Genomic DNA, 27,176 nt, shown 5'->3' on the forward strand with positions numbered 1-27,176 from the left:
TTGATTTTTTCGACCAAGAACAAGAACAGCATTCGCCTACTGCTTAAAGCGGACCGGGCGTTCACAGGACGGCTCAGAGACTATTCCGTTCTGTTCAGAGCAGAAAGGGGAAGGACCTCAAACTGGAGGCGGCAGAACACATGATAAGAGAGGGGGCGGCTGGCTGAGGCAAGGTGAGTTATTGACAGCTGTCACTCACTTCAGTGAGCTTAAACCTCTCTAGGCTCCGACAAAATACCCGTCCTGCCCAGCAGGAGTTTACGGATAGGGTCTCAGAGCTGTTGGAAATTTCCGATAAATCCTAGAAAGGAGAGAAGTACAGGAAGAACAGATGGGCATATTTTACTCCCAATTTTCAAAACAGATTGGATTCTGAATGAGAATAATCAGTTACAGAATCGATTGTCAAACACATTGCTAAGTTCCTGTAAAGGAACTTGGTCATCACTGATATCGGAACATCGGCTCCCAGGAACTAATTCCCTTAAAGATTCAGGCTAGCCCTAGCTGGTTTGGCTCAGTGGATAGAGAGTCGGCCTGCGGACTGAAAGGTCCCAGGTTCGATTCCAGTCAAGGGCACATGCCCGGGTTGCAGGCTCAAGCCCCGGTAGGGGGCATCCAGGAGGCAGCCAATCAATGATTCTCTCTCTTCATTGATGTTTCTCTCTCTCTCTCTCTCCCTCTCCCTTCCTCTCTGAAATCAATAAAAACATATATATTTTTGAAAAGATTCAGGCTAAACCTAACTACTAGTAGACTTACTGGACAGAGGTGGGGGCATGGGAATTAGGTTGGAAATCGGAGGAATGCTAGAACTATGGGCTGTCTTGATTACCGCCAAGTATTTGACAAAACTTCCCAAGATAATGTCAGGGAGCAGATAGTAAATGTGAGCAGAAGGCTGTTACTTTGGGGTAGAATCATAGCTAATGAGACACCACCCGGGTCCCAAGCTGCATGACTGTGACAGCACGGACCTGTAGTTGTCCCTGGTGGCCTGCCAGTCTTTAGTTTTCGTTATATTCTCCCTGACGATGTGTATGAAGACTTGCAAGGCAGGAGGGCTATCAAATAAGCAGGTGACACAAATGTGGGGGGGACAGCTAATGTTACAGACGATAGACTTAAGACTCAAAATTTTTTAGTCGGATAGACCCATTCAATCAAATGAAAGTTTAAAAAGATAGAATATCTGAAATGTCACAACCCGACGTATAGGAAAGGTTTCCTAGGTGGAAAAGATCTAGGACTTTTAGTTAATGACAAGTCTTCTTTAGACTATGGTGTGGGCCATGTTATCAGAAGGCTCATGGGAATATAGATTGTATAGTGTCCAGATCAAGGGAAACAATCACCCCTTGGTTCTCAGAACATCTGGAGTTTTACACTTGTTTTCAGGGACAAGAATTAAAGTAAATATTGGGTTCAAAAGAAGGGGAGAAGGCACATGGGAACTTTCCTTCATGGGACAGTTGAAATAACTGAGGGTTTATTCTGCAGAAGCGACAGATCATTCCTATGGCACCACAGGCAGAGCCAGGAAATACAGGCAGCTTCTCCAACAACCCAGCCCCTGGGGGGTCTACTCTCACATTGCATCAAGAATTTAAATTCAGTTAAAAGAAGGATCTCTCAGAATTCTCATTATCTAAGATCCATCTAACCCAAAGGAGGAAAGCAATAGTTCAAGGGCTTCCTTACGTCAGCAGCGAGTCCAGCTGAATGGCATACCACATACTGCAGCCAGGGGCTATTATTCTACAGGACATGTAGCCCTGTGTGCACTTGAAACACAGCCCCAATAATTGGGAAACCACCCTGGCTGGTTTGGCTCAGAGGATAGACCATTGCCCGTGGACTGAAGGGTTCCAAGTTCAATTCCTGTCAAGGGCGCATACCTGGGTTGCAGGCTCAATCCCTAGCCCCAGTCGGGGTGCCTGCAGGAAGCAACCAATTGATGGTTGCCTCTCTCTGTCTCACCCCCTCCCTTCCACTCTCTCTAAAAATCAATGGAAAAATATCCTTGGGGGAGGATTAACAAAAGAAAATAATAATAATAATTAATAATAATAATAATAATAATTGGGAAACCCATGAAAAAGCAAATAACACAAGCCAAACAATTGCAGAATAGGCCATTTGGGTTCCTCCTCCCTGCTTTGAGGAGGGTGTCTTTCTCTCTGTGAACCAACCAGATGGGATCCCATTCTTTCTGCTTTCATCTCTTTTGTCATTTCTTTACAGGGTGAGTTGCATCCTTCTATCTGGGGAAACCCCAAATTCTCAGCAGCCCAATTTAGTAAAGACATTAGAGCCTATTAGAGTTGTTGGGTCAGGGGTTGTGTTTAACTTTATAAGGAATTGCCAAACAGTATTCCAGTGGTTGCACCGTCTTCACTCCACCAGCCAGTTGCTCCATGTCCTCACCAATATTGGTTGTCAGTCTAGGGGGTGGAACTTGGTTTGTGTTGCCTAGATGAGCAGACAAAGTGATGGGCACCTTTTTGTGTGTATATTGGCCATTTGTGTATCTTCTGTTTAAAGTTTTTGCCAAATATTTATTGCCTTTTTTATTATTGGGCTATAGAAGTTCACTACACATTTTGGATACAAGTCCTTCGTCTTCCATACAGTAACTGCAAAACTTCTGTCCCATTCTGTGGCTTGCCTGTTCGCTCTTCAAATAGTGTCTCTTAATAAGCAGATTTTTATATATACTTTTGTTCTTTAAAAATATGTTGTGGTTGCTTTCAGAGAGGGAGGGGTAGAGAGATAGAAACATCAATGATGAGAGCAAATCATTGATAATAAGCAGATTTTTAAAAACTTGTTATGAAGTCAAAAATAGCAACCTGTTGTTTGATGATTAGTAGTTTGTGTGCCCTCTCCTAGAATTTTTTTCCCATCCCACGGTCATGAAGACATTCTTCTGTTTTCTTCTAATTTAAAAAGCTTTGTGGTTTTACCGATTATTGTTTAAGGTGTATGATTCATTTCAAATTAATTATTGTGTGTGGTATGAGAAAAGGTTCAAGATTCATTCTTCCCACATACAGACATCCAGTCATTCCAACACAAATACTTTTTTTCCCATTGAAATGCTTTGGCACCTTTGTCAAAATCAATTAATCATATGAATTTGAGTCTATTTCTGGACCATTTATTTTATTTCATTGAAATATTTGTCTATACTTATGCCAATACCAAACTCTCATTTACTTTATAATAAGTCTTAAAATCAGGTAGTGTGAGTCCTCCAACTTTATTTTCCTTTTTCACATTTATTTCATAATTTACATGTAAATTTTTATATAAGTGTTGTAAACCTGCTGACATTTTTGATTGGGAATGCATTGAACCTATAAATTAACTTGGGGAGAATTGAAATTTGGCCAATATTGAGTCTTATAATCCATACACGTTGTATATTTCTCCTTTTATTTATGACTTCTTTAGTTTTTCTCAGAAGTGTTTTGTCTTATATTTTCCTTTTTAGTTCTAGAATTTCAGTTTCTACTGGTTTTTATTTATTTTTAGTTTCCATTTCTCTCCTAAAATATCAATTTTTTATATTATTAACATATTTATAATCGTTATTTTAAAATATTTATCTGATCATTCCAATAGCTGGGCCATCTGTAGATATGTTCCTATTGTCTATGTTTTTTTCTTAATCATGAGTAACATTTTCTTGCTTCTTTGCACGTGTACTTTTAAAATTGTACTCCAGGAACTGTGTGTAGAATAACAGTGGAGAATGGAGCATCATTTTTTCCTTAGTCTTGTTCATGCTCCAAAGTTACAAGCCCTTTCTTCTGTGGTTATTCCGTTTTACCAGGGATGAACTGAGCTGCAGCTTTATTCACGTTGAGTTTGCCTGCGATTTGCCCAGCTCCCAACCAGTTTCCTCTATTTTCTTGTTTACCTTTGACTTCAACTCTTTCAGGGCCCCAGAATCCAAAAGCCGGGAGAACGTTTGATACCTCACAATTTTTCTCTGCCTAACAGCCACCCCCCACTGATGCTGTCTCAGCAGGATTCAGAAAGGGGAAGATGAATGTACTGGGGTTTTTTTATGTATGTGTTTTTGTGCCACTTTATTAAAGTATTGCTTGTCAGCAACAAACCCACCTTTCTTTGCCCTCCTCTGTGGTACTGGATCCTACAAACTACACGTGTCTCTGCCAGGGGCGGGACGTCAGGGCCATCAACAGAGAGCCTTGGAGACACTGCAAATAAGAAGGGACTTTTCCCTCTCCTGTTTAGCGTTCCTAGTTGGTGGCAAGTGGCTCTGGCTGCAGGGGTCCTGGCAACGTTGCCGGGAGAGGCGGGCGGTTCTCTGGTCGGGCAGCAGACTCTCCGACGTGTGTCCACGCTGTCCCCGCAGAGGTCTGACTCAGTCTCCTCACTGCTTCCTTTTCCTTCAGCTTCAGGGAGAGTTGCCGTTCTCTGTAGTCACCACGTTGGAGCTTTCCGCTACCACCGTCGGCAGCCGTCCGCCTTTTGCAGTTAGCAATTCTGTATATTAAACCTATTCCAATTCCCGGTGTGTGTTTACATCTTCTGACCGAACCCAAGGGTGGTCCAGACTCCAGTCCCTCCCTAGCTGCACCCACCGTCACATGCAGGCCCACTCCTCCATCCCAGACCCGGGTCCCACTGTCACATGCAGGCCCACTCCTCCATCCCAGACCCGGGTCCCACTGTCACATGCAGGCCCACTCCTCCATCCCAGACCCGGGTCCCACTGTCACATGCAGGCCCACTCCTCCATCCCAGACCCGGGTCCCACCGTCACATGCAGGCCCACTCCTCCACCCCAGACCCGTGTCCCACTGTCACATGCAGGCCCACTCCTCCACCCCAGACCCGTGTCCCACTGTCACATGCAGGCCCACTCCTCCATCCCAGACCCGGGTCCCACTGTCACATGCAGGCCCACTCCTCCATCCCAGACCCGGGTCCCACTGTCACATGCAGGCCCACTCCTCCATCCCAGACCCGGGTCCCACTGCCACTGGGCCCCAGCAGCTCGCAGTGTTCCCCACTCCTGCAATCCCTGCCCCGCCTCCCTCTCGGGTCTGGTGCACTCCAAGTCAGCCTTCCAGACGGCTCACGGAGCACGCCCTTGGGGAGATCCCCACTCCTCATCTACCTCTGCCTGCCCATTCCCCAGGTGTGGGAGCTCCAGTTCTCTCAGGAACATAGTTCATCAAGGTTTGTTTGTATCCATCAGTTTTTGCCAGTGCCGTGGAAAAGAACTGTTTATTTTTCCAGCTTATTCTTATTGCTTCCCAGGACCAAAAGCCTTTCGCATCCTTCTATGTCCTACCTGGACGCAGAAGCCTCTAGGTATTCTGGCAGATGCAAAGAAACATTTCAGAGGGATACGCTGTTACAGAGCTAAGAACTGAGAAATGTGGAATGGGGGTGAGAGAGCACAGTAAAGGGTGGAGAGAGAAGTTCTTACTTTTTATTATAATCTTCAATGATCCATTCATTTATTCAACAAATATTAAGTGCTCAGTGCTACTATGGGCCAGTGTTCCGGACACTAAGACTATAGTATCAACAATAACAGAAGGTCACTGCTCTCATGGCACTCAGGTTCCAGGGGGAGAGACAGGCAATGAGCAAACACTGCGTAACTAGCCAGGGGTGACACGTGCTATAAGGTGGATTAGTCTGAGGGAGATAACTGATGGCAGCGGAGGTGCTCTTGTATACTGATGGTGGGAAGGCCTCGCTCTGAGGCAGGGCTGGGGGACGTCCAGCCTGCAGGCCGCACGTGAAAGCCCGTGGTCTGGCCCTGCCAAGACAACCGCAGGCAGGACTCGAAATTCAATAGATCTAGGAGCTTTTCATAGCGACATCAATTTATATGAAGTGAATTCTATTAAGCGAATGATGTTATAAATATCCAAATGGCCCAGAAAAAGGTTCCCCGTCCCTGCAAAGGATACTTAAGCAGAGGCCTGAAGGAAATTCGAGAGTGAGACACAGGGCTGTGTGAGTGACAGGCATAGGAAGGGGCAAGGGCGAGCCCTGCTGTGGGTGTGCATTTGGTGTGTTCCAGGCAGTACGGAGGCCAGGAGACTGGGCTAGGGGAGGCCAGGAGACTGGGCATAGGGGAGGCCAGGAGACTGGGCTAGGGGAGGCCAGGAGACTGGGCTAGGGGAGGCCAGGATACTGGGCACAGGGGAGGCCAGGAGACTGGGCTAGGGGAGGCCAGGAGACTGGGCACAGGGAAGGGAGACGAGGTGAGAGAGAGAAGGGGGGCTCTTAGTGCCCTATAGGCACTTAGGAGCACTGGTTCTCCCCGAGTGAGGTGCGGGGCCACCGCCCATTTCTGAGCTGAGCAGAGAAGTGACATGGCTCACATGGAAAAGGCTCGCTCTGGCTGCCGTGTTGAGAGCACAGCTATGTGGGTTCTGTACTAATTTGCTAATTTTCATTTTAAACGTGCATATGTGTATGTACAACTTGTATAACTCAAAATAATTTAAAAATAAATAAATAACCCTCAACAGCTTGCTGCAAAATTAAGTCATGGCAGAATGCCCACCTTGTCTGAGGCCAGGCCCATGGGAAGCCAAGGTGGCCAGGGCTTTGCTCTTCAGCCTTCCAGATGCAAGATGTCCAAAGGGGAGTCCAGAGGGGACAGAGGAGAACGTGAGCCAAATCCCAATCGCAGTATGTTGCTTGAGCATTCTAAGTAGACCTCACAGCTGGGATTAGAACACAACACTTTATTTCATACCTATGGATATGTGTACCCACATCCATTCACTTTTTAAAATTAGCTAGCTCTCCAAACTCCTGCTAGCAGGGAATATCATCCAGTTGTCCTATTTTTTCTATGCCTCGAAAGAGAAAAGTGTAGCAAAATTGGGGTTCTCGAGGCAGCCCAGAGCTGAGCTGGACACCAGCCCATGTCTGGGTGTAAGCCCTGCTCTCTCCCTGTGTGAGAGCCAGCACAGGCCAATTGAGCAGGATGAGGTGACCTGGGGTGGGGTGGGCTGGGAATCAAGTTCATCGCCTCCTCAGCCCATTTGTGAATTCTCTCTATATTTGCAGAGGAGGCACAGACCCACGCTCACTACCCCCACAGGCCCTGGTTCCTGCTTGCACACTGGGAGTAGAAGCAGGTGCAGTGCTGGACATGACTGGGTGTGACTTCTTCCTAATCTTGAGCTGAGCTCTGCCTCCCAGAAACATCTCTCCCCTGGCCTTACCTCTGTCCTCCGGATTGACCTGGGGCCATCCGCTGTGCCCTGCGCGTGGAAAAACACGCCTTAATGTTTCTAGAGGAGGAGTAGGTGAGACTCGCTTTGGCCTACTTTTCTCCCCTACCTCTCTGCAGTCTGACCCAGGCAGCTCCCACTGGTCCGCAGACAGCTCTGTCCTGCACAGGATCCCTTCCCACCTCCCTCTGGCCCTGGCACACTCCAGTCATCCCTCCAGGTGGCTTAGGGCATTTCCTTGACAAGACATCCTCCCCACCTTGTCCAGCAGAGGGCCGCTCCCCACCTACATCGTGGGCACTTGGTGGGCACTCCCTGCCGCTCCCTCTCAGGGAACAGGGACTTGGTGGGACTCGCCTGGCTCCTGTCGCCACACGCCCGACCAGATGGAAAGCTTCCCATAGGCAGGAACTACCTTGCTATCCCCCAGCCCTTTCACAGGGATGAGCATACAGCTGATACTGAGCAAGCATATGTCGAGTGGATTAATTAATTAATTAATTGTTGATGGGATCAACTGGGCCCCTGTCCATTTTTACATCACTAGAATCCCACATGACAATCACTTTTAAAAGGCAAGGGATGGTGGCCACAGCAGGAATGTTTAATACAACACCTTACAGCTGGGACCCTGGACTGATTTTATAGGCCCCGATGTTTCTGTGAGATGAAAGCTGCCAGACCCTACCTGAAGACCCGTTATGCCCAGACCCAGTCAATGTCACATTTTCAACTTGACTATGTTCTTCTAAGCTATAAATTTCCCAGCTTAGCGAAGAGTGACCCAAAGTCTCACATCTGTGGTGAGTTAGTTTATGGGCCCTTGGACCTACGGGCACATGGCAGCTGTAATACTGGCAGTGAGACCTGAGGAGAAGTCAGCCTGAAATATAATACTCCCAATTACAGTGGGGCCTTGACTTACGAGTGTCCCGACTAACGAGTTTTTCGAGATACCAGCCGTCTCTCAGCCGATTTTTTTGCTTTGAGTTTCGAGCTAAAATTCGGGTTACGAGCCAGCAAATACCCCACCGCTAGTTGGTGCAGTGAACGTCACAGTGAACGCCACAACATCAGCCCAGCATCACGTGTCTCACTCGTTCACTGTTGATTTGACATACGAGTAATTTGAGTTACAAGCTCCGTCACGGAACGAATTAAACTCGTAAGTCAAGGCCCCACTGTATACTAAGGACAAGGGAATGGAAAGTGACAGACATTATCTCCTGGGAGAACCAGGAGCAGTGGGGGCCAGAGCAGGACAGCCCCGGATTCACACAGAGGAGGCCACCGTCAGGAGTCTGGGTCTCTATATTCCCATCAGCCTCAGAAGAAACTAAAGAGATGCCCCTGCTTTGCTTTGCTTTCCTTGTTGAATGAAACAAGATTTATCCCATAAAGGGGGGGGGGAGGGCTTGGGCTTGGGGTGGGGGTGGTGGAGGAAAGGTCAATGGGGGGGGGCGGGGAGGAGACTCATGTAATACTTTAAACAAAAATTAAAAAAAAAAAAGATTTATCCCATGGCCAGGTGACATCACAGAGAGTCCTGTGCCTACTGCCTTCTTGACTTTTCCCAAAGCAGCTTTCAACATAAGAGGGCCCCATCTCAACTCAGGAAGCACAGATGGTCCAAAAGGGATTCTGTCCCTGACAATGTGCAGGGGCTCAGCTGACAACCCATGTGCTGAGGGATATCACCGAATAGCTTCCGTTTATGGCGTTCTCCCTGGGGGCCAGGCAATAGACAAAGCGCTGGACACATCTTAGCTCATTTGCTCCTCGCAGCAACCTGTCATATAAGTGTTGTCTGCATTTTAAGTGGGAAAGCTGGCAGGGCTGGAATTCAAACCCTGGGCTACCTGGACACCAACAGAGTTTGCCCTAAGTGAGGAGAAGAGAGAGAGAGAGAGAGAGAGAGAGAGAGAGAGAGAGAGAGAGAGAGAGAGAGAGAGAGAGAGAGAGAATAGTTAAACCCCAGCCTAAGGGAGCAGAGGTTGGAGGTACAGACCTGAGTGGCCCTCTGAGAGGAAGCACATAGGCGGGAGAAGGGCAGAGGCTCCCCTAAGGTGAGCCTTGAAGGGCAGGAGTCCAGCCCTGGCCCGTGTGGACACTCTCCCCTGACTCTGTCTAACTGCAGGGCCAGGAAAGTCATTCCATGTGCCTCGCCCACTAGAGGCGCTCAATAATTACTCATCAAGTTCACGAACAAATGTAAGTAACACCACCAGTTGGTTTCTACCTCACTGGCATAGTGAGCCCGATGACCGCCATCCAGGGCCTGACCTTGGAGGTTCCGCTCCTTGATGCCGAACACCTGGAGGCCCACCCTTCTGCACATTGTCCTCCAGGACGTAGCACAGGCCTCCAACGCCAGCTCTCGCTTTCCTGAAGCGTCAGAGGGATGGCCGGCTCTGACTATGAACTCCCCACCCTGGCCTGGCAGGGGGTCCCTCACCTCCAATTACTCCCACCATCTCCCATGGACACCCACCCTCCCAGCCCAGGCAAAAGGTGAAAGAAATGGGAGGAAGCTCACTGCTGATGGACTCTGTCATGTCCAAGGCCACAACCCTGGCCTGTGGGCAGTTGCCATGTCTTTCTCTTTGGCTCTTTGTCCAGTGGTGTTGGTAGGCGGGCAGAGCGTTCCTCTCCACCCCATAGCCATCAACCAGCTTGTTCCTGGTAAAGAGTTGTCCCTGCACCCTGGGGCCCAGGTGCTCCTAGGCATGCATAGCTGGCAGCCAGTGATCTTCATTAGCAATCAGGAGGGAGGGGAGGAAATTTAAATGAGTCTTAGGGGATTGGAAAATTATGTGGTGAAATGTTTCTAAGCATTTTCTGCGTAATACCCATAAATTTCGGGGGCCGTGTGTGCTAACAGCTTTTGATTTATGATGTCTTTATTTTTGCATTGTATTTAAGCCAAATTATGAAAAGGTAACAAGAGTAAAAAGAGCCTTTTAAAAAATGCTCGGAGATCCATCATGGGGTTAAGCCCTTTCTGTCAAGCTTTGCCACCACTTTGTAAAACAAGGCCCCTGGTGCTGACAGCCTAGGAGCTAATTGGTATTGGACGCCAGCCTACCAGGGGCCCTGCTCTTCTAAGAAACATTTCCTCCCTTCTCCCAACCCCCTGCCTCCAGTAAGACCTTTTAATGGCTGCGGAGGGCAAGGAGGAAAGCATGCCTTGGGTAAATGTTGGGGGGCCAGGTCTCACTCAGCTGCCTTGACACAGAGATATTCCCAGGACCTGTAATTAAAACGCCTGTAGTCCAACCAATACGCTCCCGTCCCATTGCCCAGGGGTTGCAAGGCTCCCTGCTAATGCTGAACGCAAATTAATAAAACGCTGTGTCAGCCTTTCTTAACCCATTACGATGTTATTGTCATGTTTATTTGCACAGTTCCCTGTAGGACACTGGTTGGAAAATCTAACAAGTGAGTTAAGCTCTCTCCTCAGCTATGCTTGCCATCTCCCCACGTGGCACCCATAAACTTTGCAGTTTGTGCTCACAGCAACTCCTCCCCACCCCCAAGATAAGCCATCGGGGTCTGGCCCTGGATGGAGACATTCTCTCAAACTGTAATTATCTTCCATTTATGCTACCATAACATGACTAGGTTGTTTGTTTCAAAGAACAGTTCCATTATCTTAGTTTACTAAAGAAAAAAAAAGTTAAGCTATAGCATTTCCATAAATTAAATCTAGTCTGAGGGGAAACAAACACAAACTTCACCTGGAGTGATGTTGTAAGTCACATTAGCCTAATTGCTCGGTGTCAGAATTAAGTTTCCTTTTGCCGTCTCCCTCAATTATGCCCTTCCCACTTTGTGTCTGTCTGGCTGCCTGCTTCCACACTCATTGCAGGAGACATATTTTACTTAGAGTAATAGAAGTTTGAATGAAGACAAAAACAGAACAAAGCAAAAAACCCCACCTCTTTGGAATGTTTGACTGGGAAGGAAAGATATATTAGTGTTAAAATTTTGTTCTTGGCAACTACATGGACACACACTGATACCTTCCTCAAGTACTTCAGCAAGAGAAGGTTAAGGATCTAAATGCCCTATAAAGAGGGGCCATAGAGGACGTCTGTGTGAATCGGGGCCAGGGGAGTCATGTGTAAGCGATGTCTTGAAAAGCACGCAGAATCTTATCACCTGGAGAACTGAGGGAAGATAATTCCAGGGCACAGAAATCGAAAGTGAAAAAATGCAGAAGCTGTGTGAATGTATGGGAAAGGCAAAAACCTCCTGCGGCCTTTTCTTATTTCTGCTTTTCCATATGTTTATAATATATAGGATGCATTAATATAGTTGTATGTATGTAATTACGAATATACATGTATTGGAGATGAGCCCTGAAGGAGTTGCTTATAATGAAGAACACTGTCCAAACATTTGGCAACCGTTGATGTAAGAAATGCAATCTCTCTGAGATTTAAGCAGTTGAATGACTAGAGCAGTGATGGCGAACCTTTTGAGCTCGGCGTGTCAGCATTTTGAATAACCCTAACTTAACTCTGGTGCCGTGTCACATATAGAAATTTTTTGATATTTGCAACCATAGTAAAACAAAGATTTATATTTTTGATTTTTTTTTATGTATTTAAATGCCATTTAACAAAGAAAAATCAACCAAAAAATGAGTTTGCGTGTCACCTCTGACACGCGTGTCATAGGTTCGCCATCACTGGACTAGAGGGATCTGGGTCTTACAGAGATGACCTTGGCGCGGTCCATGAGGTGGGTGCATGGAGGGGGGACTGCAGGCAGAGAAGCAGGGCTGAAGGCCATGGCTATGATCCAGTGAAGGGGCTGAGAAAGGCCGGAACAAGGGCAGCAGGGGGTGGAGGGAGAAAGAAGTGACGTGCAGGAAACTCTTGGAAGTAGCCTCTATTACAGCAGTTCTCAACCTGTGGGTCGCAACCCCTTTGGAGGTCGAACGACCCTTTCACAGGGGTCGCCTAAGACCATCCTGCATATCAGATATTTACATTACGATTCATAACAGTAGCAACACTACAGTTATGAAGTAGCAACGGAAATAATTTTATGGTTGGGTCACAACATGAGGAACTGTATTTAAAGGGCCAGAAGGTGAGAACCACTGTTCTATTAGGACTTGGTTTTCAAGTTAAAGGCATGGCATGAGGAGAGTTGGGGATTCTGAAACTGTTATTTTGGATAGCTGAGAACACAGTTTGCATGAAAACAGAATAAAGGAGAACGAGAAGATGTGGGGAAGCGTGCAAATGATGGGTCTGATTTTGAAAATGAGTTTAGGGTGCCTATGGAACATGTAGATGGAGATGTCCAAGTTGAAATTTCAACCTGGAACTCGGGTAGCTAGCCAAGCAAGCCTTTGGGTACATAACCCCTTCACATAATCACCTGCTCCTGTCCATATATCGCTAATCCATCCAGAAAACCTGGAGAGCTCCTTGCTATGCCAGGCCCCACGCTCACCTGGTTTCGGGGAGGGGCAGTTAACAAGCAGAGGCCATTCCTGGCTAAGGCCGAGCCCTGGTGCTAGCCACCTGGGGCATGGGCCCCTGCCCTGGAGGCTTGCACAACAATCTTAATGCCATCACCATCAGGGGAGGAACCCAAAGCCAAGGGCACTCGCCCTCACAACCTCTCACTGGGGCCTTCCCTACACTGCCTGCCACTCGGGACCCAGAATCCTCTGGAAATCTTCAGTCGGGGGCATTGGGTGGGGTGTGGGTAAAGAAAGCCACCAACAAAGGCCCCAAGACAACCTCTAGAGAGCCACGGTGACTCTCCTGGTTCTTTCTCTCAATGATTGTGATGTCAGCCAAAACTGTGACAGGCCAAAGTCAAAGTCAATTCACACCATCAAGTATGAGTAAGGAGAGTGAGTTCTATGTTAAAAGCAATGTTTGTTCAACCTTCTCCATGCTCAAGCATCACATACTGCCTGTCCTCAAACTGGGGGTTCTAGGAACAGGTTACAGGTCAGTAGACAGCGGCTTTGGCCAATGAGTCAAGAATGCAAGGTTTTTATCCTAACCTGATCCTGAAGAAAGATATTTAACTTATGGCACCTCCGTTTCCTTGCAATGAGGTTTGTTAACCACATCATGGAAAAGGTGCATCTGAGCATCAGTTTTAAAACTCAGGCCACAAAAACTGTTATTCATTTTCAGCAGGTTGATCTCTCAGGACTTAGAGAAAAATTCAAAATTGACAAGTTCAAGAAAATCTAGTTAAAGTATGATAATAAGATTAATACGTTTCACTCAGAATCTGTATCCTCAAGACTCCCTCTGCCAACTGCTGCACAAAGCATTTGGGGATGTCCCTGACCACGGGGGGGGGGGGGGGGGCGCGGATGCGCGGGGGTCACTGGAGGGGTAGGTGCAGAGAAGGCACAGGTGAAGCTCTGTCAGCAGCATAAGCTCGGAGTGGAGACTAACTCTACCAGTACAACCCTCCTTGTTGAGTTTCATCATTGTATGGACTTTGTGAACTTGCACTGCTGCGGGGGAGGAGAGAAGGGGAGATTTCAGTTGCCATTTAAAAGGGATTTGGAGACATCCGATCACCTCCTCTGCCCCAGGGGGAGAGCTGGAACCTTTGTGGAGAACATGCCTTGGCCATCTGGAGCGCGTCCAGCAGAAATGTGACTGACCTAACATGGAAGGGAATGTCGGTGTTTGCTAAGTCATAGGAGACCATGATGAGGCACATTCACCACTGACAGTTTACAGGGAAGTACATGAACGCTGTTAGATCAAATCTGAAGATAAGCACCGTTATGCAATAAATTGTGTACCCCCAAGACTCACATGTTGAAGGCTTAACGAGCAATGTGACTGTACTTGAAGACAGGGCCTTTATAGAGGCAATCAAGGTTAAATGAGGTCACAGGGTAGGGCCCTGATCCAATAGGTATAAGAGGAAGAGGGAGAGACCAGGGTGCAAACACGCAGAGGAAAGGTCGTGTGAGGACACAGCAAGGAACCATTTACAAGCTCAGGAGAGAGGCCTCAGGAAAAACCAAATAGCTTGGACCGCTCGCCTCCAGAACTGTTAGAAAATAAATTTTTGTTTTTTAAGCCACCCAGCCTCTGGTGTTTTATTATGGCGCCCCTAGTACACGAGTTCAGGCACTAAGAACACATTTTCTCCTCTAGTGCAGGAAACAGATCACTGCTGTTTTGTTCCTATAAGTATGTGATCAAAATAAACACAACTTGTTTTGTGAATGTGGTTTTCTCTGCTGCAGAGAAAACCATTTTGTGCTTCTTTTTGTGTCTCGTATTATTTCCGAGTCCGCCTTCCCGCTTCCTCTGAGACCTACACGATGTCTCCTGTCCCAGGCGGAGGCCTCCATCCCCTCGGACACCTGGCCGTGCTGGATTGCAGCACTTTGTATGAACTGCCCCAATTGAAAGCCATTGATTGTGTCTCCTTCAATCCCCCTGAGGCACCCATCGCTGACTTTCTGTTCTGTAGTAACACTTCAGGTCAAAGAGGCCAAACAGATAAAACTGTTGTTCTAAAGATTTTTATCCTACTTCAGGGGCAGTCTGGACACAAATTCAGAGGGCAGAAGGTGGGTCCGTGAAATCGATGGTGGCACACAGCATCATCCAGACAAGCAGGGCCCCAGCGGGGACATGGAAACGTCCAGCTGCCTTCACGGCTATGAGACACGGGCTATCATAGCTCCGATGATGTCATAGCGTATACATCACAGCTGAGCTCCTTGTCACCATTGAGCCAGACTTAACGTCAGTGAGACAGGGTGTCAAAGGACCCTGACTTCCAGGGCAGACGTTTTCTCACTAGAGGACCAAGCTTGCTGTGACGTGTGATGCTGTGTGGGAGCCAGCAGGGGCCCTGAACTGCAGCTGCAGACCTGTGGGCAGCCCAGGGCACTGGCAGGAACCAGCGGCCAGCTGAGGGAGGCTGGGGAACGGCCACTCCAGAGCGGGCGGCTGGAAATCTGAAAGGTGGCTTAACCTTTCCCAGAATTAGAGTCACACAGGGACCTGCTCTAAAAAGCTGCTCTGAAAGCTGAAGGATAATTTTCTCAGGAGAAATTATGGGAAGGACTCAGAGGATCACAATCCTGATGAACGGAACAATACCACCCAGATTTCAGCTCCAGATCATCAGGCCAGAGACAGGGACAGCTTAGGGCTCAAAGGAGTGTTTACCAAATTGCAGACCCTTACATACAACCTGTGCAGCATTTGTCCGGACATCACCTCTGATGGTTAATTTTATGTGTCCACTCGCCTGGGCCGTGGTTCTGAGTGTGTCTGGGGGGTGCTCCTGAGACCCACCTTTGGATCGGTAGACTGAGTGAAGCAGTGTCACCTCCCCCAGTGTGGGTGGGCCTTGGGTAATCTTTATAGTCCAGTTATGACATGACACTGATTTCTCTTGCATTACGGGTGTGAGTGGGTTATGTTATCTGGGAACTTCACTTCAGGATTGGAAACAGGGAGTTAAACAACATTTGTAATAAAAATGAGTGTGGAGTCTGGCAGGACCGAGGCCTACCGCTTTAAAAGAAGTCTGCTGTGGATCAAAAATGTCTTTCCAAGTGGAAACACCAGGGAATCATTTCCTTTCTGGAACCAGCTGGGCCTGGGAACAGCCCCGCGAGGCCGGCGGGAGCAGCTGGCTCGGCTCGCGGGCATGAAAGAGCCCTTTCTCCGCAGGCCTCGCAGGTGAAAGACACGGAAGCCCCATCGGTGCTTTAAAACCAAAGGAAAGACTCGGCAAACTTCACGCGGCCATGTGACCCTTGACACTCTGTGTAACTTAGCCTCAGTTTCCCTAACTGTACAATGGAGGAAAAATAGCCCCTCCCATCTTGACTTCCTGCATGGATGAAATCAGATAAATGAGATACAGCCTGTCTAGTGCTTCCCTCACAACCCTGAGCCTAGGATGCTCAATAAATGGGAGCATGTTATTTATGGTCATTGTACAGCACTTTACAGTTTGCAAAGCCCTTTTCCATAGACTATTTCCTTTGGACTTTACATACGTTACCCGAAGTGACCTTCCCAACAACTTCTGAAATGTTAACCCTATGATCTAATAAAGTGGGGGTAACGCAAAGAGTGTGCAGCTCTTCCCACAACACCGTGCTGCCTCCACCATGCTGACATGATCTCTCCTTTAACCATTCATTCATTCATTCGTTCATTCAACAAACATTTATTAGGCACTTGCTGCATTCAAGGCACTGGGCCTCAGAGGTGGGGACTGACAGGAATACCATCCCATGGAGGAGAGGAGGGGAGGGAGGCCCAGGGTGGCCCCCATGCTTGTCCTGGGTTGCACTGGTAGCCTTGGAACTGGCTTTTGCCACTTGAAATCCATGCTGCTCCATCTACGTTTATTCTGTGTAGCTCCAAGGACAAAAGGACACCCTCAGAGGAGGAAGTTACTGGAGGAGGAAGCTGGGGAAAGTTCTGCAGGGAAAGGTGGCCTTGCTAACTGCTGGAGCTTCCAACAGTGAAAGGGGCCGCCTCCTGAGGAGGGAGGTTGTGCTGTCCTCATCCTTTGAAGAAGCGCTGGAGGCTTGCCCTGGGAGAGAGCCTTCACGTCCCAGAGAGCCTTCAAAACCCATTCAATCTAGGAATCTAGGACTCACTTAGAGACCATTTCTCAGAGTAGAGGCTTTTGCTTTTTACTCTTCCTGTCAAATGTCACGCATTTTTGCTTCAAGCTCATTCCTTTGGCTAGTATTTTCACCTTCCAGCTTTCGCAAAGGGGTAAGCAGCTGGGAAATGGTCTGGGACGTCAGTGGCTCCATAGTCCCAGTGTAAATTCTCCCAACCTGCCCTAAATCTGTATTCTCAGGAATGAGAGAGAAAACCCCTGGAAACTGACCAATCTACTAAGTACACAAGCAGAATACAGAAAAATCTTGGCAAAAGTGTTTTCTTAACTTTGTCCAGGAAGTCATGAGACCCACACTTGTCCACTGTTTGAAATCTACAAGGACCAGCTAGGTCTTTGGCCGCATAGAATTTCTTTTTTTCTTCTGGCATGAAAATGTCAAATAGAGTCATAAAAACTTATCTTGTGCCCAGAAATATATATATATATATATATATATATATATATATATATATATATATATATATTAAATGATTATACTTCTAATTTATTCCACATTACTCTGGTCTCAGGCCAACTAATAAGAACCCAATTTCTTAGCACTTGACCTTTGCAGAAATTTGGGCTGATTCCAAGGAAAAAAGTACAAGACAAACTTTTCTGAATGCCCCTTTTCCTAACTCTGCTGTGTTCTTCTTTACTTGGTTCTTGCTAAACAACTTCTAACTAAAAGGGAGGGCAACAGGGAGAAATGACCACTCCTCTATGCCACCACACAGCATTGGCCCCCACACATTGCCACATACATCACACACCAACTTGAGTTTCTAACTCAATTCCCTGGAAAGAGTTTACACTCACCTGGTCTCATTAAGGCAACACACATTGTACAGCTTCTCACTGTGGGACCAATTAACCGTTTCCACATGGGCACCAAAATAACCCCACCATACAGTTTGCCCTCATTATTGATGTTAAGTACTTAATTATGTTACCAACACCCAAAATAAGAGCTATATTATCACATTGTGGGTGGTGATTTCAGACATTAGAACAAGTTGGGTGTGTTTTTCTTTCACCATTCCCATGCTTTGTTCGTAATTTGTGCACCAAAATCTAAAGCTATCTACAGCTTTCCACTTGAAGCATTTTTGCAAATGAGCTGTTAAAGTGACATAATCAAGTATGCTTGAGCATCTCCTAGCATCTGAAAGGGAGAGTTCCCCATATAAGGGGAAATACACAGGTGATTGGATTGAACCCCAAATCTCATGGCACACTCCCCAGTACAGGCAACAATGGCAACAGCATGAACCTATGACCCCAGGATCCTGAAGGCTGAATAATGACAGAAATATATTCCCACAGTGGAGTTTTGTGCTGATCAATAAACTCAATGACGTTCTTGAGTTATATGCTTTAGGATAAACAGCATATCTTAATGGCTAATTATTTGGTTACACCTTGATACCGCCATCATTTCCCAGTAGTGAGGGTACTAACTCCTAAAGGGCTGTGAAGGAGAATGGTCAGCCTCTTTTTTGGAAAGCCATAAAGAATGAGCTTGTGATCGGATAGAAATGGTTAGGCCCAAAGAAATTAAGTTACATGACCTCCAAATCCTGCCTCCCCAAACAGAAAGCCCTAATGCCCTGGAATTGGCTTTCATCTGTGTTTCTCTTGTCAGTTCTTCCTCTCCTCACTCACCAAGGCCACAGTTGCCTGTCAGAACAGGATTAAAATCCTGAGGCCAGCCCCAGAGAGCCTCGAAGGCTGCATCCATTTACTCCATAACACACTGCTGGGCGCTACCACCGGCCTGATGGGTGGGCCTGGCACCGAACACCAGAGAAAAGCACACCGCTGGGTGTTCGACCCGATTTTCTCATCAGTGATGCCCCAGGATGACTTGTGGACAAATGTGAAAGGAGAAGCTGAAAACCTTTCCTTCAATCCAAGAGAAAAAGACCCATAAGAGCTAAAAGGTGACAGCCGCAGGCTACAGTTGGCTCGCACTGAATCCTTTGGGACTGCAGAGGGTATAGGAAGGAGCCACGGCCAGGTCCCCTTGGGGAAGGGGGATGGAACACACTCTCTCTCCTCTGAGCTTTACCCCAGCACCTCCTTGTTCAGTGCCATTTCTCACGGGTTGGACTGGGACCCAACCAGGGTAGTTCTTTGCTCTGCCCAGCTCAGCTTTTGTTCCAGGCTTGGTGCCCATCTTCCCCGAGGGCTGCATGTTTCTTTGGGATTACTTTGGAGTCATATGTTTTGTCTTGAAAGAATGGGGGCTTTTGCTCTGTCATGACCAGCACAGAAAGGAAAAGAGGGCAAAGGCTTTTGTTAACAAATATTTAGCTCCCAAAAGCCGAGTCACATCATGGGGCTAACCAGACATCACCACCTTTCAAAGCACAGCGCTGACACTGTGTTTCCCTGGCCCGTTCATTTCCCCCTATTGGCTAACGCCGCTCCTGTGCTTCTGGGTCATAATCCTTACGAAGAAGGCAGGGCCACTCCTGGTCAGCCCGGCGCCTTCCTCGAAGGGCACGGCTGGCTGCAGGAGAGGGCCTTCGCTTTTGAAGATCAGCAACTCCGGGACTAAGTTCCATCCATCTGACCAATAAATGCCGAAAAAGAAATGCGCATCTGCCTCCCCACAAACAAAAATGTCGGTAGAACGTGTCTGCGTTGGTGGGAGGTTGAGGGAGGAGTTTAAATGGTTTTGTGCCACCAGATTCTCTAAAACACAACTGGCCCAACAGTGACAGTGGCAACCCCGGGGACGCTCGCCATGTGGGTCTCAGAGTATATCCCTGTGACTCCAGGGTGTCCCACAGGCTCCGTGGAGCGACTTTTCATCTTAGTACAACCGAGAACAGCCACAGGGGAATAAATTCCTTTCTGTCCTAAAACAGTAGTCCACGGAGTAACAGTTGTGAGCAGTGGGAGGTGCTTTATCTCCTCAATGGTGGCAGAGTGCCTCTCCCGATGGACACATTTTCATTGATTCCAGAACACGCAAGTCCTGCTTGCTGCCCCTCTCCATCCCACCCTCCTGAGGCAGGGATGTTCTTGACTGTCAGACCTGCCAGCTAACCCAGCACAGCCTTGTCACCAGCACCCCAGCCTGGCCAGGTCTCTTGGCTGAGAGAAGCAAGAGCCACCAAGGCTAACCTACCCTCCCTCTGAACACCCAGATGGGGGGAGAGAGCTCTGACTTCTGAAGATTGACTGCACCTCATCACCACTCGCCTTCCAGACATGGCACACTGTGGCCAAATAGCAGTGCCCCTCATCAGGCTGCCCCTGAACGCCACCCACCAGTGACAGGCAGAGAGAGAGAGAGAGAGAGAGAGAGAGAGAGAGAGAGAGAGAGAGAGAGATCATTGTAGAGCAGACTGCCCCGAAGTGCCCAATCCTCCTGTACCCCTCCGGACATTAGGGTGTGGAGTCAGAACAAGCCGAATTTCAAACAGTCCTGAGTGCGTCTGATATGGCCCTTCTGCCCTGCAGCTTCTCTGCTTCAAGTCTCCATCTCAATCTTGGCATCGGACAAACTGCGGTGGGAGTTTGCAGAAATGCTACGGAATGAACCTTGGCCAGAACTAAAATTGAGTCAAATGCAACAACAATAAAAAAAATAAAAAATTTAAAAAAAACCACGTAGGACCTCGTGGGCTTGCAGCCAAAGCCCTGGAACTTGGTGTATGTGTATCAACAAACGCAGGACTCGCCACAGCGACACAGCAGTGATCCTAGCAGAAATTTATAGCCCAGACTAGAGCGAGGCGCTGTTGCAAATGCAAAGCTTTGTTGTTGCTGTGTTTTGTTTTGTTGTTTTGTTTTGTTTGGGGGGGGGGGGCGGGCAGGGGTAGAAAAGGAAAATAAAGAAAGAGAAAGCAACAGATTTAAACGCAATCCTAACATCTCGGAAATTCTATCGCGACTCGGGTGATCCCAGTGGTCTTTGAACCTTGTCGGAAAATGTCACAATAGATGTTTGACTTAAAATCCAGTAAGTTTGCCAGAAGACCGATTGTTTAAAATTGGCAGCCTTCCAGACAACTTCCGAGGCTGCACACTGCCCGGGGCTGAGAGAACGGCTAATTCCAGAGCAAGTTCATTATGACCTTATTGATAAAGGGGTAATTTTTAAAGCTCATGTGTGGGTTTTGTGACTTATTAATTAAAATTTAGAGTAATTTACTAGACACAGTAGTGGCTTCTGTTCCATTATTTATGCAGCGTACCATTTGTGTTTTCTCCCAGGGGCTGTTTTTAATCCCCTGGTTTCTCCTCACCTGTCTGCCCTTGAAGGCAACAGAAATCATAAAAACAGGTAAAGCTCACACTAGCCTTTTGGGAAATCACAGAATTAAGAAGATGTCCAAGGAGGCACTCACTCAAAACTCATTCCTAGACAAGTCAAATTTGCCCACGCAGATAAAGAAATGTGTGCTCACGGCAAATGGCCCGGCTTTCAGAAACCTCTTCTTCAAAATGCCGGGCTGCATGTTATGCTCTTTGATAAATGGATGGGGAGAGCCTGTCCTCGCCTTTTCTCCTTCTTTCCCACGGCGTCCCTGAACAAAAGCAGAAGGCAGGGGAAGGAGGAGCCGCACGGGACAGAACTGGGGCAGCCCCACGGGGCCGGTGTCGCCGCCAGCTCTCCTCAGGACGCGTGGGTTGCGCTGAGCGCACCTGGGTGCCAGTGTGATGCTGAGGCTCCCAGGGGTGCAGGCTGGGGTGAGCTCCTCCCGCAGAGCTCTGCCCGGGCCCCAGGGAGCGACTTCCCAGCTGCGGCCCCGCCTCTGCCCGCACCCCGTGCTGGCTCTCCCGGGTCTTAAGAGGCAAGAATATAGAGGTATGATGTGTCCACCGGCACGCAAACTGTAAAAGGACTTGCAAAACACTCTAGCGTCTAACCCCCCGAATGTCCGGACAGGGCGCTTCTCTCCGAGCGCCCCTCGTTTGGATTTAAGGGAACTTTAGTCGTGTAGTTCTTGCATGTGTTGAAGAATTTGAGATCCAAAACGGAGACTAACCAAATAAAAGCCACCGCTCTCTGCGAGCGCAGATGCAGTCTGATGTTCACATCACTTAAAAGTTTAAACATTTCCTACCCTCGCGCTTTGAGGCATCGCTTCATTTTTATAGTGAACGTGCTGTTTCACGTGTTTAAAAGTCGCCATTTCTCGTTGGCCACAGTGGGCCTGCGGGTCTGCGGGCCTGCGGGTCTGACCTGCTGCTGGAGGGGCCCCGGGCGCCAGGCACCAGAAAGTGAAACTGCACCTGCTGCTCGCCGCCTGGAAACACCCCAGAAGCAGACAGGGCACGAAGGGCAGAAAGCAAGCTCCTCTTGTCTTTCTCGTTGTTTTCCTTCCCCTTACCACACACCCATTTTTATTGATTGATTGATTTTCACTTTTGACGGCAAAAGGAAAGTCATTCTGGTGGCGCAGGGAAGAAATGTCAGCATGCTAAACATCAAAGAACGGCGTTTTTGTGGGATATGCCATTTTCTTCTAATTCCACAAATCAAGCAGATGGATAAATTCGCCAAAATATCGGAGCCCCTCCACAGACACAGTCTAAAGAGCTAAAGAAAACACATTCCGGTTTTTTAAACGATGCCACAAGTATGTTTAAAAAGTCTCGATTTTGAAACAACCTGAACGCTTCCCTGACGGTTCTATGCTAACCTTTTACTTGCGTTTGTGGGACCACTCCTGCTTTGCTAGGTCATCTCCGTCCAGCTCTTCTTCAAACACCCGCCTTATTTTCTTAGGCTGGTTCTCCACACAACACCCACCACAGGACTCGGCTTGACCGCGCTGTGGATTCCCTGACAGTTATTGTTCATGCTTCCACTCCAAATATTGTTTTATTTACAAAGAAAAGAGTCTTGGGGAAGAAAAGAACTATGTCTCTCTTTAAAAATGCTCCCTCTGGTTGCAAAGGAAGGAAAATAGAGTAGACAACCAACATCTCCATTCGGAAGCACCTGGATTCCTTTCCCAACCACAGGGGCTGAGCCCAGCCAACAAGCCGCCTTCTCAGAACGCGACTGACGGTCTTGAACACAGAACACAGCCAGCCAGGAGCCGCCGCTCGGTGACTGTTACAGGGAGCGGAGAGAGCTCTGACCAGTCCCTCAAATATCGGTCCGGTGACTTCCACGAAGCCGGCACCTCGCCCCCCTCCCGGTCCCCTCCTGCTCAGCCCGGAACCTGGGAGGGAGCCTTGTGCCAGCAGGAGGGACACGTGGGATCGGGTTCAAGTCACACAGCGTCCCCACCTGGGAAAGAGGTGACTCTGTATTTGAATTTGGGAAAACTGCTCCTGACAAGCCATAGCCACCTGTGTTTTCTTTTTCCCAAAAAAACTAACCAGCACCAGCAACTAGCAACAAATAGTACTCTCATCTACCCTGGGAAATTAGGAAACACCAGCACAAAACCCGTAAAACATCCCATCTGGTATACAAAAAATAAAACTCAATTTAAAACACCACTCTCGCCTCTTCACAACACACTGATTTTAAACATTAAATATTAGGCAAATATTTTTATCCCAAGACAAACTGAAAATGTTTTTATTTAAAAACAAAGCAAAAATCATCATTTCAAAAATAGCTAAGCATTTATTTGAGTTCACATTTCGGGGGGAAAACAACTTTCTACATATTTAAATGCAGAGTTAAAGAGTAGTGAACATGTATATACCCTAAATTTATCAACTATATGGTTCTATGCTCCGTCTTTCCCCCGAGATCTGATTGAGAAATCAAACACTGTATTTTGAGGAGAAGGCACTAAAGTTACCTGCCGCCCTCCGTGGTTTCAGTGCAGAACATTCATGCAGTGCCCGAGGGGGAGCACGCCCCCCAGCCCAGCTGAGCCAGGTAACCCGTCGTGCCGACGGCGGAAAGAGCAGAACCCCGTGTCCACGGCACACCCTCCGACTGTGTGGCTCCCTTACCTACAGCGGGTTCACCAGAGCCCTGGTCAGGTTCTTTACCAGGCCGGGGAGGTTGACTCAGGAGGCAGAAGACTTTCGGTACATGCAAACCGGGTACTGCAAAAGCTAAGCGTCCACCCGGGTGTTAGAAGCTCACAGTTAGTCTCCAGCAGCCCTGCTCTCCGGCTGCACACATCTCATTAGACTAATGCATTCAGCACAGGCAGAAACTCGATTTACCATAGCTACAGCAATGAATTTCCATTACGATGACAGCTTCAACCACATCATGTCCGGAAAACCAGCCAACCGCTGGCTTTTAAAGAACACACACATTTTACATGCAGAGAACGCGAGGCATGCGTGTGTGTGTGTGTGTGTGTGTGTGTGTGTGTGTGTGTTTCATGTTTCCTTCCTCTCAGCAGCCCAACTAAGAGAAATGTGCACTGTAGCTTTTTGCCGACATGAGCTGCAAGGTAATGACACTTCTGCTTCTCTGGTAGTTACGTCCTTGTAATAAACTGAATTATGTCACAATTGTCAGAAGGGGTGTTTCCAACATTTCGATTTTCATTACCCCTCCTCTGTTGCCATAGAAACCAGACTGTAACATCATCTCTTTGTCCCAGCCCTGCAGCAGTGTGGGCTAGTGCCGGGCTTACGAGATACTGGTGAGCGGGAGGAGTAAATATTTGACTCTAGACAAATAAAACAAAAAGAAATATTCTCATGTCATCATTGTTCGGGAGAGAATGTGTGCGTGCAGAGGAGTGTGCACACACAGGTAACACCCTGTAGTCAGACGTAGTAACTCTACAGCCGCATACAACACCTTTGTCACCTCATTGAAACAACGCCTGGACCTGGGTTCCAGGTGTGTGTGTGTGTAAGAGCGGAAGTGTTTCCATACCATGAGCAGGGTCGGGGCCAGCCTGGGCTGGAACAGTCCTGACATAGGAAAAGGGCTGCTATGTATCCCCCGTGCTCTATGGTATTGCTTGTAGCAAACCAACTTATCCTGGAAAAGTGACTTTTTCGCCTTTTTTTTTTTTATAATAAAGTGGAGCATTGCCCATTTCATTCAATAACCATTCTGGACTATTGTTCCCAGGCATTTCCTACAAAAAGAAACATTCATCCAACAAACATGTGGCCACGTGGAGGTTTCCTCCTGGGGGTGAGCGACAAGCAAAGTTAGCCAGGAGTGAACACCACATGGGGCTAATTGAGGCTTAGGCCACAACTTGGACAGGTACTGAGAGTGGAAAAAAATAAAATCACAACATGAGGCTTTTCTGAATCTATAGGCAGCGTCGCATGAGAAAGAATAAGAAATCTCTCTCCACAAATGATGACCATAGGAAAAAAATTAAATTTTTTTGAAGTCAAAGCATTGTATTTATTGAGCAAGAAGTAAATTCACTATTTAGTTCATTTAATTATCTAATTTTATTGTTTTGTTTTGTGTGGGAAAAGGCAAGTTTGGTCGTTTTTCATTTTGGTCATTGAATATAAGTTGATTTCATTAAAGGAGGAGGAGAGAGAGGAGGGAAAGAATGAGGAGAAGGAAAGGAAACAGGACCCAGTGGGTGATTTCAGTTTGGCCAACATCTCTCTCAGCCACAGTGGCTGTGTGCATGCAGGGGCCTCGAACACAACCCACACTCCGCTCCACACAGCACCTGGAGCGGTCTGAGATGCTAAGCCAGTCTACACTTTTAAAGGCTTCTTCAGATAAAAAAATAATAAATCTTCCTCAGATAATCAAAAATATTTCCCAAATCCTATAAAAGAAGAAGAAGACTTGACAGAATCTGTCTGAAAGAAAGGAGTTTTTGGTTCCCCCCCATTTCGAGAATTTGTGATTCTGATTCTCAGTGTCTGAAGGTCCTCGCCTCCTCCCGGGTCTTTATTGTTGTGGTTGCCCTTAAGTGGGTGTGGCTGGGATGCAGGCACTGGCATCACAAGTGAACCACAAAATGGGCCTGAAAACAGAAATTAACCAAAGCTGGTTTGCTTAAAAAATAGATGATAGGTAAATCGATATCAATTGATAGATGCCAAATGGATAGATATGCCTTAAGATATTAAATCCATGTTTTTAAAAACCCTAAATGTTTTTAATTCCAAGAAAAATTTTAAGTTAAACATGTAAGAGAAAAGAAATTCGGTGGAATGGCTGTATACACACTAAGGCAGTGGTTCTCAACCTTCCTAATGCCGCGACCCTTTAATACAGTTCCTCATGTTGTGGTGACCCCAACCATAAAATTATTTTCGTTGCTACTTCATAACTGTAATTTTGCTACTGTTATGAATCGTAATGTAAATATCTGATATGCAGGATGTATTTTCATTGTTACAAATTGACCATAATTAAAGCATAGTGATTAATCACAAAAACAATATGTAATTATATATGTGGTTTCCGATGGTCTTAGGTGACCCCTGTGAAAGGGTCGTTCGACCCCCAAAGGGGTCATGACCCACAGGTTGAGAGCCGCTGCACTAAGGGGTCTGTTAAGAAGAAAAGGGGCCCTTCTGAGCTAATGTGTCTATCTCTGAGTCTTGTACATCCCTGGGCTCTGATCAGGATGCTTCGGTTGTGCCACATTGTTAATCTTCTTGTGCCCTGTGGTTTCATCTCTGTCTCAGACAGGCTCTACTCTTTCCACACGAATGCCACTGGGTTGGTTGCTAGCAAAAGGTGCAGTGGGAGCAAGCAGGTTAATTTGAGGGCATCCCAAACACAACCTTACTTAGAGGAGCCTCCACGGGAAGAATAGTAAGTTCTGTCAGCTGCTGGTAATGCGTTATGGTTGCAACCCAAGCATCGGGTGGAGAGGGCTGTGTCCTGGACAGGGGAGTCAGTGCTACTGCAAAAACAACCCCTGTTGTCATAACCCTAGCTAACATTTCCTGGGGAACTACTATATATACATCCTATTCATGTTGTCTCATTTCCAACCACCCTATGATGTCAGTATTGTAGTACCATCTCCATTTTACAGATAAAGAAACTGAGACTCAGAGATATTAAATAAGTTGCCCAAGGTCACACAGAGCAGAAGTATTGGGTACAGGATTGACCCAGGCAGCCCATTCCCCAGGGCACAGTAATGAATCCTATGGCTACGTGCTCCCTGGCACTGACCCTGGTTCCAGCTCTGCCGTTAACCCAATAACATTGGTCAAATCATCCTTCTTTTATAACAGGAGAGGGTGGGGTGGGGGACTAGATCATTTTTGTGGTCCCTTATGGCTCTGACATTCTAGAGTTTGATGAATTGCTTTACCTGCAGCTGGAACAAAGCAATGCTTGCCTTGGAGGAGAACCCAGCTGTGGTTGTGGCTATG

The 27,176-nt window shown here is 47.4% G+C and overlaps 1 protein-coding gene across 1 annotated transcript in view; it reads right to left on the reverse strand.

Annotated features, from left to right (window-relative positions):
* SCML4 (Scm polycomb group protein like 4) overlaps positions 1 to 24,091 on the reverse strand; it is an 83,090-nt gene extending 58,999 nt beyond the window's left edge. Inside the window, exon 1 of the mRNA XM_081094716.1 lies at positions 23,841 to 24,091. The gene's annotated coding sequence lies outside the window, so the exon portion shown is untranslated. The remainder of the gene's footprint in view (positions 1 to 23,840) is intronic.
* Between the last annotated feature and the right edge of the window lie 3,085 nt (positions 24,092 to 27,176).

The sequence above is a fragment of the Myotis nattereri genome (assembly GCF_964212035.1).
Source record: "Myotis nattereri genome assembly, chromosome: 6".
Taxonomy (NCBI): domain Eukaryota; kingdom Metazoa; phylum Chordata; class Mammalia; order Chiroptera; family Vespertilionidae; genus Myotis; species Myotis nattereri.